Source organism: Pleurodeles waltl, chromosome 1_2 (assembly GCF_031143425.1).
Source record: "Pleurodeles waltl isolate 20211129_DDA chromosome 1_2, aPleWal1.hap1.20221129, whole genome shotgun sequence".
Lineage (NCBI taxonomy): Eukaryota > Metazoa > Chordata > Amphibia > Caudata > Salamandridae > Pleurodeles > Pleurodeles waltl.
This window is the reverse complement of record NC_090437.1, coordinates 344,066,481-344,085,938: the sequence shown is the minus strand read 5'-3', so window position 1 is coordinate 344,085,938 and position 19,458 is coordinate 344,066,481.

The window sequence follows — 19,458 nt, the reverse complement described above, 5'->3', positions numbered from 1 at the left end:
TGCAAAACGTTGTTCTGCAGCAGAATACAAGTGGGACTTCTATGCAATCGGGACTGTCTCACCCTCATTAAAGGTGACATACGTAAACCCAACAGCCCCAGGTATCACCCTGATGACTAAATGTGTCTTATTGTCCCGTGTGTGTAAGTGTTTAACTGCTAAGAGATCAGTCTGTAACTCTCGCAGTATGTGTGTATGCTCAATCGTCCAAAATCTACTCGAAAAATTTGGGCGAATCAGTTTGTATAAGGGTTTTATACGCGTAGCATAATCAGGAATGTAAGTTCTGCCAAAATTCAGAAACCCCAACAATGACTGGAGCTTCGGACCGTATTAGGAGGCTGCAATAAATCACATTTCTCAAAAAAATGTGGCGCTAGGCTCTTGCCCTCACTCGACAACTCATAACCCAGGAAAATGACGCTGAGGAAGGCAATCTTTGATTTCTTAAAATTAAACTTATAGCTAATATCAGCAAACCCCACAACAATGCGCAATACGCGCCTTAGATGTTGCAGAATCTCATTGTCTGTCAAATATATGTCATCAACATATGATAACGCTTCAAGGTCCAACTCGTGCAGCATTTCAGTCACACGAGCCGAAAACAGTCCTGGGCTATTCTTATACCCCTGAGGCAAACGACAAAAAATTTTCTGAGAGCCAAACGCACTGAAACTGGTATAGTCCCGACTTTCAGGCGCTATATTTTGGCAGAAAAAACCATTCGAGATATCCAACGTTGTTTTGTATTTCTGACGCGCTATATTGTTCATAAGCGCTGCGCTATGTGAATTCTGTATTGCATATGTGCGTGTGTGACTATGGTCTGTAATCCACCACTATCCTATATGAATGGTCCGGTTTAGCAACCAGAAATAAGGGATTATTCATCGGCGAGACACAGGGCTCAATTACACCCTGGTACTTCAATTGTGTAAGAATTTTCCTAACCAATGCCCTAGCCTCAAATTTAATAGGATACTGCAGCTGTGGCTGAGGTGTGCCCTTTATTGGAATTACATGATAAGGTGATTGTCTATCCCACCCCACGTTATTTCTACAGTATATAGGGCGGGAGCCTGTGCTAGAGCCCATGTTTTACCATAGGACTCCGCTAGCTCTCTCGGAACAAGTGGTGAGAAGGAAGGTACTATAACATCCTCCCCAACCGGACAGTCACAAACAAAGTCAGGTGGCCAATCCTGATCGGCCAACAGAACATCATATGATTTTACCACATGGTTCCAAAAGATGGCGTGTACAATGCGGTCAATGTCCTCTTTTAATCGTAGAGTCACTTGATATACTCTATCAGGATCAGAGACTCGCATGTCCGCCGTTTCGACTTGTATGAAGTCATCAGTTGCTTTCACCTCCAGATGCTCTAGAAGACTCCGGCGAACTATTGTGACCTCTGCCGCGCTGTCTAACAGTGCTAACGCCAATGTCTTGTTCTCAAGAGAACTCTCTTCTTGAGCGGCATGTCTAACTGAGACTGCTGCCACTTTCTTCTTTTTAAATTGCTGTTTTTGTTGCAGCGGTTTCTCTTCTTGTTTAACAGAAACCTCCGCTGAGCGTTGTGAATCCTGTCTCGGTTTCACGTACTCCGTCCTCCGCTCTGACCGCCCACCTCTCTCACTTCTCTTCTCTGAGGAGTCCTGAAAGGAACGAGATTGGCGTGTATCAGTATATTGATATCTATCAGGCGTCTTCAAATTATCCCTATTCCTGGGATTATACCTATTCTGCGGGGTCTCCGGTTGCGGAGACTGTCCCCCATCGTTTTTAGGTGTTTGCTGTTTCTTTTCCCAGCGCTTTTTTGTACCATCAAGTTGCTGTTGCTTAGCATTATCTTTATTATTTTTACACTGCAATTGGGGTTTCTGCGGTCTAGCCCCTAGGCTAGCACGACCAATACTTGAATATGTCTCAGCTATTATTCTCGGAAGTTCCCGCTCTTGATCAATCTGCGGAACATCCCGAAGACGCATTCGCACTGCTAGTGCTACTGCCTCTCCTTTGAGATTACTCAAAATAATAGAGGAAACCGTGGCAAAATTGCCCATTAACTGCATGCCCAAATCTAAGGCAGGGGAAGCCCCATATTCATCTTGAATTTGTTTAAGCACTTCCGGTAAATTAGCTAAAGTTGGCGTACCGTGTGCTGTAGTGTAGAGCGCGGCAAACACCGTGCCCCAGGTATTACAAAGGCTCACCGGAGGAACCATCCCATACGGCAAACACATCGTCAAAATTCTATGTTTATCCTGAGGTCCCGTATGGGGAAATACTGCTTCCAGCGTGTTAATTTTTTGCGCCAGCCAAAATGGAGTCTCCTCACGTTTAGCCGGTACCTTACCCATAACTGAGTGTACAGTGGCCGGATTGATTCCCGGAACCACTGCTTGTGGGTGCGCCGGAGCAGCACGCGCTGCATTAGTATTTAATGTCTGCATTACAAACTGAACCAGTCTTCTGTATGTTGTTGCTAAGTCTATATATAAACGACGCACATCAGCCACTGCCAAATTTGCAACCGCAGGATATGGTGTGTAAGTAGCCAATAAAGGCCAGGTCGGACCATCATTACTCAACGGGCCTAACCTCACTTGTGCTACTGTATGTGGGAGGGCGCCATCAAGCCAATTATGGTGTTCTTGATAAGATAGAGGTATCTCTAAGTAAGCGTAAGCCCTGTATTGTCCAGGGACATTCGCAACAGTGTATTCGTGAAAAGTATTTGTACCCCCATCAGCTGCTGGAAATACGACCCAAGAATAAAAAAGTTCTGTCCTATAGGCTGCATGGGCGTCCACCACAAAAGTGACTGGACCCCCCTGGACTGTCAGTCCATGTGCTATCAGATGTCCTGTGAGCGGGTGACGCATATTGATTGCTGTATTCACTACATTAGGATTCGCCATTTGTAAAAAATAGCTCTAGGTCAGAGAAGGCACACCAATATCGGGGTTTTTCCTTTCAAAGTTCAAGCTTGAACAACCAACCACTAAGCAATAGGACGTACCTATCCGGTGGTGGCGGAAACCCTCAGCCCCACGGACGTCTCCGCATACGGAACCGAGGAGTCAAAATATATATGAGACAGAGAGAGTCAGTCGGACCCAAACATTAGAGCCAGACCAATTGTTGGCGGCGCCATGTCGTGTGGGCTCTCATTATCCTAAATGAGACTACTGGATTTCTAGGCAGCAGGATCGATAACGGTGTGGGGGACTGAGTCTGACCCACTTGTAAAGAACTCTGTCACCCTAAATCCGGTTTCTGCTCCGGCTAACTAGCAGTGCCTCATTTCTCCCATGGTGAAGAAATGATTAGGCAGCCGAGCGCATGACATCTTTGGAACTTCTCAGGGAAGTCGTGGTCACTCAGATCCAAACCAACTCTCTCATTTACAATATGGTCTCATATACAAATGACAAAGACAGTATAAGTTTTATATAATGTTTTAATAAAACAACTGTATTTTAGATAATAAGGCGTGAGCCGCAAAAACCAGAACACTACAACATAGTAGGATTGAAATAGTCACCAGGAGAGTAAAACATAAGAACAAAGCTATCATATTGCCTAACAGTTTCTACTCTCCCTCTGTTTGTTCTATTTAGAGCACAGCATGTTATGCTTCTAGCTTGCCTTTCTGAATCACTGGGGAGACATAAGCCCTCATACCTGAGCAAAGGCCTGTGATCTGGTTCAGCATCTGCAACGAGGCAGTCAGCGTCTAGCTGTGGGTCTCTGGTCGGAATCTCCCTCTTGCATGTATTGGGACAAGGAAGTGATTTTATAACTAACATGTCATCGTGATCACAAAATGTCCCTACGCAGGAATGCCAAATCTAAACTCCTACCACGTCTATCGGCAATGTACCAGACTGTATCCTTGACTGAAGCACAGAGTGAATATGTTATGGAGAACTCCAGTGCTGAAGTAGGCAAAACAGTGTGATATGAATAAAAAACAACACCGTAGAACTGGCTATTTGAAAAATAACAGTACGAAGCCTAATGAAAAGCATTTAGAGCAAAGTGCACAGAGGCTCTAAGCTGTCAGCAAATGAATAAAATACATTCAGGGCAAAGTACACAAAGGCCTAAAGCCTGAAGCTAATGCGCAAATTATACGTAAAACTAACCACACTACACCGCCACAGGACCAACAGGCCACCAGCACCCCACCCCCTGCAGAAGGAGAACCACCCCACAAACGGTCCCTGAGATCCAGGCACAAGACAGAGAACATTTCCAAGACCCCCGCCAGGAAATAAGACCCTCCTGATTGTCACCCTTTTGTCCCACTTTGTCACCCTGGCAAATTAGACCTGCCATTACACCACTTCCTATGCCCCCTTGGAAAATGCACCTGTGAGACCAAGAGATTGAACTCTACCATGGACATTCCTCCACCATCACCCCAGCCCATTGCACAGCCTCCTCCACTTATTAGCACAGAAATAAACACCCTTGAATCACAAATCAATCTGGAGTCAGTCTGTAATATCACATATTTGTAATTGCAACCTCTCAGAAATATAGCAATGTAAATGTTCATGTTCACATACCAATGTTACACAGTTGTTGGGCAGCAGTAAACACAGCAGAGGGCACAAAGTGGGTCCCAGATCTGTGAAATGGAAAGGCAAAGTGACATGTCAGGGTCCATACACAGAGGTAAAAAGGCAGATTTATGCAAAGTCCTACAGTAGTATGATATGTGAGAGGCAGTACCATACTCTTACCTGTGTCTCACTGGAAGTATTGAATGATGATGTTGTTCCTCTTCTTCACTGTCCACAGGCTCTACAGCTGCCACAAGACCAGCATCAGGCCCATCCTCCTACAGAAAAGGCACATGGTGTTGCAAAGCCAAGTTGTGCAACATACAGCATGTCACAATTATCTGGCACACCTTCTTCGGTGAGTAGTACAGGGAGCAACCTGTCAGATGGAGGCACCGGAATCTGGCCTTCAGGAGGCCGAAGGTGCTCTCTATTATCCCCCTAGTTCGCCCATGTGCCTCATTGTAGCGTTCCTCTGCCCTTGTCCTGGGATTCCTCACTGGGGTCAGTAGCCATGACAGGTTGGGGTAACCAGAGTCACCTGCAAATATTCAGGGACAACTGTCAGACATCCTCCAACCCTTAGGGACTCTCCCATACCCGTCTATTATATGACGGAACACCGAATTAAAAACAACTACTAACCTTAACAACGAGGTCGGAACACCGACCTCGTCCTTACTACTAATGATTTTACCACGAATGCCTTAACAATGATATTTCGTTGTAAAGGCATTCCTGATGAAATCATTAGCAATAGGCACCATTCACCCTACATCCCTCACCCCACCCCCCAACCCCACCCCAAAACCTAAAACCCGCTGACCCCCCACCCACTCCCCAAAACCAAAAACGCCCCACCCCCCAACCCCACCCTAAAACCTAAAAACCCCTGACCACCCACCCACTCCCCAAAACCAAAAACGCCCCACCACCCCAACCCCACCCCAAAACCTAAAACCCCCTGACCCCCCACCCACTCCCCAAAACCAAAAACACCCCACCCTAAAACCTAAAACCCCCTGACCACCCACCCACTCCCCAAAACCAAAAACGCCCCAACCCCCAAACCCCACCCCAAAACCTAAAACCCCCTGACCCCCCACCCACTCCCCAAAACCAAAAACGCCCCACCCCCCAACCCCACCCAAAAACCTAAAAACCCCTGACCCCCCACCCCCTCCCCAAAACCAAAAACGCCCCACCCCCCCAACCCCACCCCAAAACCTAAAACCCCCTAACCCCCACCCCCTCCCCAAAACCAAAAATGCCCCACCCCCCCAACCCCACCCCAAAACCTAAAACCCCCTGACCCCCACCCCCTTCCCAAAACCAAAAACGCCCCACCCCCCAACCCCACCCTAAAACCTAAAACCCCCTAACCCCCACCCCCTCCCCAAAACCAAAAACGCCCCACCCCCCCAACCCCACCCCAAAACCTAAAACCCCCTGAGCCCCCACCCCCTCCCCAAAACCAAAAATGCCCCACCCCCCAACCCCACCCCAAAACCTAAACCCACCACTTACCTTCGCCAACTCCCTTCTTTGTACCTTAACCACGCATGTTCGTTGTTCAGAACATACGTAGTTAAGGCACAAAAATACGAAGTCGTGGTTAAAAAAAGCGTTGTTATGCTTTCGTTAACCACAACTTTCGTAATAAAAAAGTCGTAAAAAAGGATGTTTCCCTACCCGGACACCTATGTCAACAGTATTGGGACCTTGGGCTCACCTATTTGCCACACACGGTGCCTCTGGAGTTGCCCCATCACATAGGGGATGCTGCTATTCCTCAAAATGTAAGCGTCATGCACAGAGCCAGGATACTTGGCATTCACATGGGAGATGTATTGGTCTGCTAAACACACCTTCTGCACATTCATAGAATGGAGCTTTTGCGGTTTCTGTACACCTGTTCATTCCTGCGGGGGGACAAATGCCACATGTGTACCATCAATGGCACCAATGATGTTGGGGATATGTCCCAGGGCATAGAAGTCACCTTTCACTGTGGGCAAATCCTCCACCCGAGGGAACACGATGTAGCTGCGTATGTGTTTCAGCAGGGCAGATAACACTCTGGACAACACGTTAGAGAACATTGGCTGTGACATCCCAGATGCCATGGCCACTGTTGTTTGAAAGGAACCACTGGCCAGGAAATAGAGTACTGACAGGACCTGCACTAGAGGGGGGATTCCTGTGGGATGGCGGATAGCTGACATCAGGTCTGGCTCCAACTAGGCACACAGTTCATGGATTGTGGCACGATCAAGTCTGTAGGTGATAATGATGTGTCTGTCTTCCATTGTCGACAGGTCCACCAGGGGTCTGTATATCGGAGGATGCCGCCATCTCATCACCTGCCCCAGCGGACGTGCCCTATGGAGGAGAAGGGTGAGCAGAGGGTCATACACCACATAGGTTTCACGAGGCTGTTTAGCACAATCATGATATAATCAGTGTGTGCCTTTGTCTGTACATATTCCTGGCCAAAAGTGCTGTGACGCTGTTAGTTGGCCTGCCATGTGGTGCCCTGAAATGGCGACTGCCTGACCTGTAAGGAGGGACAAAGGGAAATGAGGTAATTGTGCTGGTGTTGTGCAGCATCGCGGTAGGCGGTCGAAGACCGATGCGCAATTCAGCATTGGTTTTCATTGGGCCCTATGAGTCCCAGGAGCCAAGGACGATGTACGCCGGCGGTGACAGTACACACCACCGGGGACGACTGCCATTTTCTATCTCTTCACTCACTTGATATCTGACCTTCAACAGAAGACCTACACTGCAAGTTCTGCTGTGACCTCAGTCTGGAAGCGACAAAGGCTACAGTGTCTGGGGAAAGGGCCCCTGCCTTCACTGCCGAGGAGTTGGACAAACTGGTGGATGGGTTCCTCCCCAGTACACGCTACTCTACGGTCCTCCAGACAAACAGGTGAATAAACTGTATGCATGGTGGATGGCACATGAATGTATGGAGTGTCGTGGATGGAAGAGACGGGGGCCAGAGGCCAGCATGTGAGGATGGTGAGTGTATGTTTTTCTGGGCCAGGGTGGGAGGTTTGTGGGCAATGAGTGAAAAGAACTGGACGGGGGAGTAACATCCATTCTTACTTCACTATTCCTCTAGGTCAGCGCCCACCAGAAGGAGGGTATTTGGCGTGCCATCACCAAGGAAGTGCAGACCCTGGGGGTCTACCATAGACGGAGCACCCACTGCCACAAAAGATGGGAGGACCTGTGCCGCTGGACCAATAGACGGCGGAGGCCCAGCTGGGGATGGCCTCCCAACGTGGAAGGGGTGCCCGTCGCACCATGACCCCCCTGATGTACTGGATGCTGGCGGTGGCATATCCTGAGTTGGATGGGCGCATGAGGGCATCACAGCAGCCACAAGGGCATGAGTACAGTCTCATTCAGCTGACTGCGTGCTTTACGAGGTGTCTGGGTGGGGCAAGTGGGCTGTGGGTTACCCTAGGCCAGGGCAGACGCGCCAAGGTAGATCAATTTTTTTGCAGGCTCAGTGCCACTCCAACCCCAAAGGTGGCAGTGGCCCTCTACACCTAGTCAGGCTCCTGTGGGTTCCAGCTGTGCATCAAATGGGTCTAGGCAGAGTCCTCCATGGGCATGTGCTTTTCCCCTGCACTGTTAGTGCATGGCCTAGTTCATAGGGCTGCTCCCTGTGTGTTGTGTCCGCCAACGGTAGTGGTGTTGCAGGCATTGACCATGTGTCTCTTCTGTATTTCCCCCCTTTTTGTTTTGTCACCCTATCCTTGTGTGCATTAGCATCATCTGGCAGAGTAGCATTGGCACCGGAGCAGGAGGGAGCTGCAACCCATATGGCCCAGGAGGGTGAATTTACGGAGTCTGAAGTCACCAGTGGGACGGAGGGCAAGGGGAGCTCCACGACCGGGACAGGAGCAGACACCAGTGACAGCGACTCCTCCTCTGCTGGGAGCTCCCTTGCGGTGGCGGGCACCTCTGTGCCCAGCGCAACAACAGGTACAGCCGCCACCCCCCCTACCAGCACCACCCTCCCTACAGCCCCTCATCGAGTTTCCCATGCCGCTCACCCTGGAGGGTGGGCATCTCCTACTCCCCAGGCACTGCAGGCCCTGCCCCAGTCAGTCCTGCTGCCCTCAGTGAGGAGGCTATTGATCTCCTGAGATCCCTCACTGTTGGGCAATCAACCATTTTGAAGGCCATCCAGGGTGTCGAGAGGCATTTGCAGTAAACAAATGCATACCTGGAGGGCATTCATTCTGGCGTGGCAGCCCAACAGAGAGCATTTCAGGCTCTGGCATCAGCACTGATGGCAGCCATTGTCCCTGTGTCCAGCCTCCCCCCTCCAACTTCCACTGCCCAGACCCAATCCCAAGCACACAATCAGACCATCATGCACACTCATCAACACACAAGAGTGGACATGGCAAACATAAGCACCACACATCCCACAGGCACTCACACAAGCACCATACCCAAGAAGACACACCAACATCCACTGCCTCCACTGTGTCCCCCTCCTCCACGTCCTCCTCCTCCCTACCTATCTCGTCTCCACCCACACCTGCATGCACTACATCCTCAGCCACTACCTCCATCACCAGCACGCCCATCACCACACACCGCTCACGTGCACTCACCACCCCCACTACCATGCACACGTCCCCTGTGTCCTCTCCCAGTGTGTCTGTGAGCCCTCCTCCCAAACTACACATACGCAGGCACACACCCACCCAACAGCCATCCACCTCCTGCCCATGCACCTTCACCCAAATTCAGCAGACGTACACCTCCTACAACCACAACCTCTTCTCCACTCCCAACCCCCCTCCATCTTCCCCTCCCAGTGTGTCTAAAAAACTTTTCCTGGCTAACATTGACCTCTTTCCTACATCTCCCCCCCCCCCAGTCCTTCCATTAGGGCCAGGATGTCCAGGTCACAGCCCAGCACCTCAGCCACCAAATCCTGTAGCACTGTGGTCTCAGCAAGTCCTGTAACATCGCGGGCGGCACCCATCAGGGCTGCCAGTGTGCCACCTAGTGAGGCCAAGGATCAGACCATTTCGACGCCTGCCAAGGTGAAGGCTCACATGCCGTAGGGAGAAGCCGCACCAACCACCTAGCAAGGCCTCCTCCATACCAAAAGGGGACAGTGCCAAGGGCCCAGCAGCGACATCCAAGGTGGGGAAGGGACACAAGGCTAAGGGGAAATCAGCACAGGACACAGAGCCTCCGGCTGAGGAACTAGTGTCACCTCTTCTGGCAAACAGAACAACAACCTGTACGGCGGTGGACACCGCCAACTGCACCGTCACCTGCACCACCACCTGCACCACCACCTGCACGTCTGCTGCCTCAGCAACAGTCCCCAGCGTCATCCCCAGTGGGCAGCCGTCCGAGGCTGCAGGAGACATCTTCCTGTCTCCCTCCACAGGTGCTGACACATGCACCACCTGCAGCATCTCCGCCACAGACACCGCCGCAACCACCACCACCATCTCCGCAACATGCACAGACAGTGCCACCACAGCCGACATAGCAAACATTCCCAGTGGACAGCCGTCCGAGGCTGCAGGAGACGTCCTGGACCATGCACAGCGTACATGAGGCACCACACCCAGGACTGTTAGTACCCGTAGTTGGCAGGCAAAATCGCAGCAGGGTGGAGTGTGTCTCTGACTCCATGGAGTATCAGGCTACCGGTTTCCACGCAATCTCGTAGCACACACACCCAGGTGAGGGAATAGGACATGCCACACTGCATGTGCAGAACACTGAGCACAAATCCCCTTCCAGAACCATTCGAGAAAAGCATCCACTACCCCAGTCCTTGGCAGGATGAAGCACTCTGGGCACTAAGCCCCCTCCAGAACCAGTGGAGAACAGCATCCACTACCCCAGTCCTTGGCAGGATGAAGCACTCTGGGCACCAAGCCCCCTCCAGAGCCAGTGGAGCAAAGCATCCACTACTTCAGTCCTTGGCAGGATGAAGCACTCTGGCCACAAAGCTCCTTCCAGAACCAGTGGAGAAAAACATCCTCTACCCCAGTCCTGGGCAGGATGAAGCACTCTGGGCACTAAGCCCCCTCCAGAACCAGTGGAGAACAGCATCCACTCCTCCAATCCTTGGCAGGATGAAGCACTCTGGGCACTGAGCCCCCTCCAGAACCAGTGGAGAAAAACATCCACTACCCCAGTCCTTGGCAGGATGAAGCACTCTGGGCACTAAGCCACCTCCAGAACCAGTGGAGAACAGCATCCACTTGAGAGACTGTGGCTTTGCACTCCCCAGGATAAAACAGTGGGCAAACCACTGACTTGAGAGACTTGAGAGACTGTGGCTTTGCACTCCCCAGGATAAAGCAGCTGGCATGGAGCCCCCTCGTGGAGCAGTGGCGTCGTCCCTTCATCCGGCTAAGGTGCCTCCCCTTCTCTTCCCCCTGAGGTTCCTGTTTATTTTCGACCCAATGCCCCAGCAGTGTTCTCTCCGTTTCGAGTCAAGTATCATGTGTGGGCCACGGACAATGATTGGAACACAATCCGGACTTGTGCAGTTGCTGTACATATTTGTATATACTGATGATTTAAAGTTATCTTGGCCTATTTGAATTTTCGATGATTACACTTGTTACAATCATTTCATTTTGTCCTTGCGTTCTTCCAAGGGGTGACGGGGTGTAAATGTAATGTTGATGCATGTTTTTGTGTGTATGTTGTTGTGGATGAGGGTGGGGGTGTCACTCTCTCTTTCCTCCCCCCCTCCCCTGTGTGCTAGGTGCAGTACTCACTGTGGTCGTCGCCGCCGTCTTTGCTGCTCCTAGTAGAAGAGGAGGTAAACCAACATTGGTAGCACCTGAAGTTCGCTGCTCCATGGTGTCCTGGTTCCTCATTGGGTGTCGAGAGGTGAGTGGTTTCCATTCCAAAGACTGTTTCAGCCGTGCTTTTGATGGCGTTGGTAGCACCCCGGAAAAGGTGGCGGATAGGCCTGTTGTAATACAGTAGGTGGTACATTGTGTTCCGCCTGTCTGTTGGCGGTTACCACCGCGGTGTTTGTGACCGTGGCGGTTGGAGTGTTAAAGTGGCTGTCTGTGTTGGCTGTTTCCGCCATGGTCGTCATTCCATTTTTTAAACCGCCGGCCTGTTGACGGTATTACCGCCGCTTTAACACCAACCGCCAGGGTTGTAGTGAAGGCCTTAATCTTCCCATGATGAAAAAAAACCTGAATGTGACCTTACGTAATGTAACTGGTGCTCATTTAACATGCACCAATACCTTAGAATCAAGTTTGCATTATATAAAGTTGCAAAAAAAAACAAAGAAGGTACCAACCCATTCTATTTGCAAGACACATGTGTCAACATAGCGTTAGCAATAAAAGGTAATGAAGATTGTTAAATCAGTCAAGACTAACCAATGCTGAGAGACCTTTTATAAATATATTAATTAATATAAGAAGCATGAATGAGACTCTTTCTGATATTTCTCTAAACTTGTAAATGTTTTTAAATTTTAGAATTCTTTTTTATTTGCTACTTGTTTTGCCATAAAAATTTGAGGGTGGGGACTTCTTAATTGTTGAGGATATATATTGTGTATTTAATATTACACGAAGATTGCTTGGTGTTCACATTGTTAACAGGTTGGTTGATGGGAAATGTATGTTATTAGTGAGTGTAAGATTGTATTTATTTTTTATGGAGCTTATCTAGATTTTGAAATTGTATTTTTAGTGTTTCTCTAAAAAGTATGATTGAAAGAATGGAGGATGTATTTTGGAAGTAACTTGGTAATGTTAATTGTTAGAAATATTTCTATTTTATATACAACATAGTGAAATAAATATAATGAGAGTAGACATAATAAACATTGCTTTACATATTGCTAATGTATCTTTTTCAAAATAAGTATATTGGATCATATTTACATATATTGTTTTGAAAAAAGTTTATAAAAAAATTTGGTATACATTTTAAATAAAAACATAAAAACATTTGTTTTAGGTGTATATAAAACAAATTATTAAATAATTAGCAACTCTACAAACAGTTTGACTATTAAATTTGAAAATATCACAAAATATGGACTGTTCCCATGAGGAACAGGGTCAAGACTGATTTGCATATGGCTGGGTCTAAACTGGGGTGGCATGGTGAGCAAAAGAACAATGGATTAAACCCAGATCGGTGACTGGTGGTGAATGTTTGATTGGTTCCGCATTCCGTCCATCATTTGTGTTTTGCTTTGACACACTGAGTTACACACATTTGTAGAAGTGGAGAGGCAAAGGCAGCTATGCCTTTAAAGTTTCCTGCCCTGGAATGTCCATCCTGCCTGGGTGAGGGATTAACACCCCCACCCAGTGCAGGATGTTGTGTCTAGCCCTCAAGAGCCTGGCTGATGAAGGGTGATACTCTGAAACCGGTCCCAGGATGCTTGTTTCTGGTCCAGGGAGGACCTGGCCTGGCAGTTTGGGCTGGACTGTTCCGATTAGGAACAGGGTCAAGACTGATTTGCATATGGCTGGGTTCAAACTGGGGTGGCATGGTGAGCAAAAGAATGATGGATTAAACCCAGATCTGTGACTGGAGGTGAGTGTTTGCATTGTTCAGCACTCCGTCCATCATTCTTTTGTGTTGCTAAAGTTGCCCTAAGTGGGAAGGGTATGCCCAGACGTGGGTCCCTTGCACACTGTGCCACTGGATTCAAGCTAGCCTGGCTGATGAAGGGTGATACCCTGAAACTGGTCCCAGGATGCTTGTTTTCGGTCCAGGGAGGACCTGGCCTGGCAGTTCGTGCTGGACTGTTCCCATGAGGAACAGGGTCAAGACTGATTTGCATGTGGCTGGGTCTAAACTGGGGTGGCATGGTGAGCAAAAGAACGATGGATTAAACCCAGATCTGTGACTGGGGGTGAATGTTTGATTGGTTCTGCATTCCGTCCATCATTTGTGTTTTGCTTTGCTTTTGCTGCCATTAGTGCGCCGGGTATGCTCAGACGTGGGTCCCGTGCTCATTATGCCACTGGATTCAAGCTAGCCTGGCTGATGAAGGGTGAAACCCTGAAACTGGTCCCAGAATGCTTGTTTCCAGTCCAGGGAGGATCTGGACTGGCAGTTCAGGCTGGACTGTTCCCATGAGGAACATGGTCAAGACTGATTTGCATATGGCTGGGTCTAAACTGGGGTGGCATGGTGAGCAAAAGAACAATGGATTAAACCCAGATCTGTGACTGGGGGTGAATGTTTGATTGGTTCCGCATTCCGTCCATCATTTGTGTTTTGCTTTGCTTTTGCCGCCATAAGTGTGCCGGGTATGCCTAGACGTGGGTTCCGTGCTCACTATGCCACTGGATTCAAGCTAGCCTGGCTGATAAAGGGTGAAACCCTGAAACCAGTCCCAGGATGCTTGTTCCGGTCCAGGGAGGACCTGACCTGGCAGTTCTGGCTGGACCGTTCCCATGAGGAACAGGGTCAAGACTGATTTGCATATGGCTGGATCTAAATGGGGTGGCATGGTGAGCAAAAGAACGATGGATTAAACCCAGCTCTGTGACTGGAGGTGAATGTTTGATTGGTTCCACATTCCGTACATCATTTGTGTTTTGCTTTGCTATTCAATTTGAAAAACCAGATCTCACTTTCTAAAATTAATTAAAACACTACTAAAAATGTTACAAGAAAATAAAATATATAAACCTATGCTTTAAAATAGCCATAATGGGATTGTAGATCACAACTATAATCACTTTTTTTTAAAAAAGATATCCTATATTGCATCTCATGTCATTTTTACATTACTTTAAAAAACTATTAATCCAGTCAACGTCATTTAGATTTCCTTTATGTTTATACATAGATACAAAATGTATTAACATTTCTATTGTTATGTTTTTGGGATTTATTTCCAGAACACATCCCAGATGTAGATTTTCTAGACCCACTGCCATTGACTTTTTCAATGTGCCAGGTTTAGACATAAAATCTGATGGACTGTTACCCACTGAGGAATACCTGAGTGAGAATGGTTCTAGGTAACAATTGATCCTGTATGATATCCCAGGGAATGTTAATGGAACACAAATTATCTTTCGTAAAGGAAAGGCACAATCCAGAACACTAGAAAACCAGGAATATTTTTTCAAGATTTATTTTAAAATCAAAATCCTATCCTAGTGAATGCAATATGAATAAAACCTATTATTAAAAACAATCAAAATAAAATCAATGAAACTTTTTGGGGTGTGGTTGATCTGGTGAACATGGTAGCAGCAACTTGAAGGAGATCCATGCTGTCCGCTGAAACCTGCAAGTATCAGCTGCACCAGGACCCCTCAGTGCCGACTTTCTGGCACATCCGGCTACCTTGAATGTGGTGGTCCATCCAGATCATCCTTGCTCTCTGCCCTGTGGTCCAGTGTGCCCTTCTGGCCCAGGGGCCTGGATCGCATGGCCAGGGCATGCTCGCTCAACCGGCCTGGGAGCTTCGGTGAAGATAACTGGGGTGTGCTGATGGTGCTGGCTGCCTCGACAGTTGCAGGCCGATGGTGGCCTAGATCTGGCCCACAGGCCTCAAAGTCAGGCTGCGTGGACCGGCTTGCGGCGGCTCCATCTGGGTCTGGGTCCTTCCTCCCTTGGGGGGGCAGCATCCATATGCTGCTGGGTGGACTGCTGGATCCTGCTGCAGCTGAGCGAGTAATGGGAGTGCCGGAGTGCCTTCTATGCTGGTAAGTGACTCCCCCCTTGCCCATCACATTTGAAGTGGTCCTCTCCTGCTGCTGGGAACCTGGCAGTTAACTCTATGGGCTGCTCATGCCCCTGGTGGGTATGTTAAAGGGCCCTCAGAGTCAGGTGGGGCTGGAAGGGGTGTGGTTCTTTGTCTCCCCCATTGTCATGTCCTTCCTCCCATGTGCAGCAGCATCCATGCGCAGCTGGGTGGCCTACTGAGACCTGCTGCAGCTGAGTGAGCAGTGGGAGTGCTGGAGTGCCCCATATGCCAATGAGTGCATCCTCCATGGCCCATAACATTGGAAGTGGGCATCTCCTCGACCCTCACTGGCAGCCTGAACAGTTGGCTCCATTGGCCACCCGTGCCCTCAGTAGGTATTTTAGAGGGCCCTCAGGGTGAGGTGGGGTTGGAAGGGGTGCGGTTCTTTGCCCCCCCATCATTGTGTCTGCCCTTCGACTCCACCTCATACCTTACTGAAGACCAAGGGAACTTGCGGGCTCCGAGCTGGCCATATATGACACTCTGACTCTATCTGCGCACCCTGGAGTTGGCCTAACTATCACCTTATCCCCACCTCCCACTTGTCCAATTTGCCCTGATGCTCCTTGGATGCTCGTGCAATTGTTGGGAAATTAGCCCTCAGTGAGGAATGTCAGGGGCAACGTCTCACTTATGGCTAGGTCACCACATGACAGCGACTCTGTTGTGCCATGTCCATATGGTCCCACTACTTGATATTTGGATGGCTTCTCATTGTGTGGGCAAAATGAATGTTGCCCGCAGGTGTGCTTGGCAACCAAACACTCGTTTGCAGCTCCCCATGAATCCTGGGACCACGGCCCCACTAGAAACTTCCACAGAGGCTACTTTGATGCTGGACACTATCTTGCTGGTGATTGTGGATTCCTGGGCAGCTTTGGAGGCTAAGAACAATGCTTTGGCTACTAAATTTCTACTGCTTTGCAAGAACTAACAGAAACTATTGGAGAAAGTGGCTTTCAATACTGCGTACATTGGCAGTTTAAACATGTGCACTAAAAACCTATTACACACAGCCTATCCTGGAACACCTTAATATCTTGGAGGAAAGGCTTGATAAGGCAGAGGGAATGTCCCACCATAACAATATTTGCCTTATCTGTCTGCCAGAGGGAAGGGAATGGGTAAATCCCCCAAAATTATGAAAGACTGGTTACAAAAACTGGTGGCCCTGAACACTTTGTCGTCCTGCTTTGTCATTAAAAGGTCCTACAGGGACCCAGACTGGCACCCCCAACACTCGATTTGATCACCTCTGAGACTTCTGATTGCTCAGTTGCTCAACTTCAAGGATAGGGATATGATCCTATCAGAAGCCCAGAAGAGAGATCAGATCTGGGTGGATAATGGTAGAGTAACGATCTTTCCAGATTACACACTTGCTGTTTATGTTTAGCTCAAATGCTCCCCCTTTATGCAGGTCAAAAAAAGATTGCATTTGTTGAGATACAAATATGCCTTGTTGTCTCCTGCAAAGTTGAGAGTCATGGCTGACCAGCAATCACACTTTTTCATAGTCCCAAAGTCTGTTTGGGACTGATTAGAAGCTCTGGAGGGTCCAGCGCTTCCCTCCTCCCCAATTCCACCATTGAAGGACCTCCTCTTAGACAGAGTCTTGACAAAAGATCAGAGGCTGTGCCATGGCCAGCGATGCACAGACCCTCCTCCTTCTCAGACTGAGCAGGAGCTGCAGTGTGCAGTAGAGGTACTAGTGTCACTGCAGGATTTGTGCCCCTCTTGCTGGGTTCCATTGTCTCATGTGATGATGTTTCTTTGGAAGTGGCGACCCTGGATGCAGTGAAGGTGTCATTGGTCATGGCAAAAGAGATGGCTTAGCTCCTTCCTGAGACTCCTGATAACATGCCCTCCAACTACTTCAGGCTTACTTTTTGGTTCCTGGGTCCTGTCCATGGGGGCTAGAGCCCTTCCATCTGCACCACATGGGTCTAGGACATATAGGGGGTCATTCTGACCCTGGCGGCCGGTGACCGCCAGGGTCACCGACCACGGGAGCACCGCCAACAGGCTGGCGGTGCTCCCAAGGGCATTCTGACCGCGGCGGTTCAGCCGCGGTCAGAAAGGGTAAACCGGCAGTCTCCCGCCGGTTTACCGCTGCCCCATTGAATCCTCCATGGCGGGCCATGGGGATTCAGACAACCCCTACCGCCATCCTGTTCATGGCGGGAAACCCGCCATGAACAGGATGGCGGTAGGGGGTGCCGCGGGGCCCCTGGGGGCCCCTGCAGTGCCCATGCCAATGGCATGGGCACTGCAGGGGCCCCCGTAAGAGGGCCCCACAAAGTATTTCAGTGTCTGCTTTGCAGACACTGAAATACGCGACGGGTGCAACTGCACCCGTTGCACCCCTGCAACTACGCCGGCTCAATTCTGAGCTGGCGTCCTCGTTGCAGGGGCATTTCCGCTGGGCCGGCGGGCGCTCTTTTGGAGAGCGCCCGCCGGCCCAGCGGAAATGTTTGAATGGCCGCCGCGGTCTTTTGACCGCGGTGCGGTCATTTGTCGGCGGTACCTTGGCGGACGGCCTCCGACGTCCGCCAAGGTCTGAATGACCCCCATAGATTGTTGTCGGACCTCTGCTGTTTATACTGCCACCAGAATAGCTTAGGACCTCCGGCTTTTACTCTCTGGACCTTTTACTATGTCACCTGTCTCTGCTTAGCCACTGTTCACTCCTGTTCACTCATTTGGTTATTGAGTGGGCTCAGTAGGTACATGGCTGTGTGACTTCGGTTCCTATAAGGACCTGCAGGTAACTTGCCATGTCCTGCTGTACTTTATCATACACCATTCACAAGTCAGTCTAACTTGGTAACGTGAAATACCAAGGGGATGGATACTCCTCACTAAAGTTACAAACTTCATTCTACTTTAGATTGCTGAAAAGTGCACACTGCTACTCTGCAAGAAGCCCACTTGTTGGCTCCAAGGGTCTCAAGGTTACCCAAAACCCAGCTGGGTCACTTGTTTGTTACTAATTTCGCTGCACGTGCCAGGGGTGTGTTAGTCTGGATCAGGGCAAGAGTTCCTTTTGAAGTAGAAGTCACACAAATTGATGTAGATGTCCACTATCTTTTGATCAAGGCTGCTTAAATGGCTCTCCCCTGGTACTAGAGGATGTTTATGCTCCCAACATTTGGCAAATTGAAATTCCATCTCAGAATGGACTACTCTTTTTACTGTCCAGTCCAACTCAAACACTCCAGATCAGACAGGTTTGCAAGTACCCCTAACATTCACTTATGCATCGTGTCCATGTCATATTGCATTAGGACGGTGTCAGCCCATAATCCCCTTTATACTGAATTGGTTTGGTGACAACAGATGATGCTGACTCCGGCCTGGTGTCTGCAGATGTTGGGGATCAAGAACACAGTGTTTCATCATTCCTTGTATGACCACATTGTTTCCTTTTTTGCTGAAAATTAGGGCACTGTGTTGTCCCCCTATTAGAGTGGGAAGTTTTTTAAGTTGTCACTTGTGAGTTTTGCAAGTCAGTGGTTTGAGTATGCAGAGCGTTCGCAGGGTAGCACACTCAGCTTGAAACTTTGCTTTAATCTCTCTAGCAGCTCCTCCCTACCCTCTTAGACAAAGTGACCGAAGATAAAACTGATAGACGGTCCTTCTGTGGCAGCCTAGAGAAATTGCATTGTTTTGATTATGCTTTTTACTGAGTTCTGACTATTAACACCAGAGATAGAGCTTGCCAGCTCTTAGGGATCTGGCACAGCCATTAAGCTCAAGTTCTGTCTTGCTTCATTTGGTTTTCCTTTTGGGAAGATACTGACTACTCAATTTGCAATTAATGATGCATTTATTTACTTATTATGAAGACCTGTGTAGACCCCCAGCTGCCCCCCCAGCTTTGGTGTTCAACACTTCCCTTGGCCACTATCGATACCTCATTTAACTGCAACGGCCTCCCTTTGTTGCTGCAGGAGGGAAGAGCTGTCCTGCATTTCCTGCCTCGGGGGGAATACTACTGGATCCAATGGACTCCTGTCAGAATTTGAAACTTTCTTTGCTCCCCAGCTGGCACAATGGCTGCTTCAGCTCTACTCTGCCTCCTTTCAACAGGGCCACCCCCAGGTTATT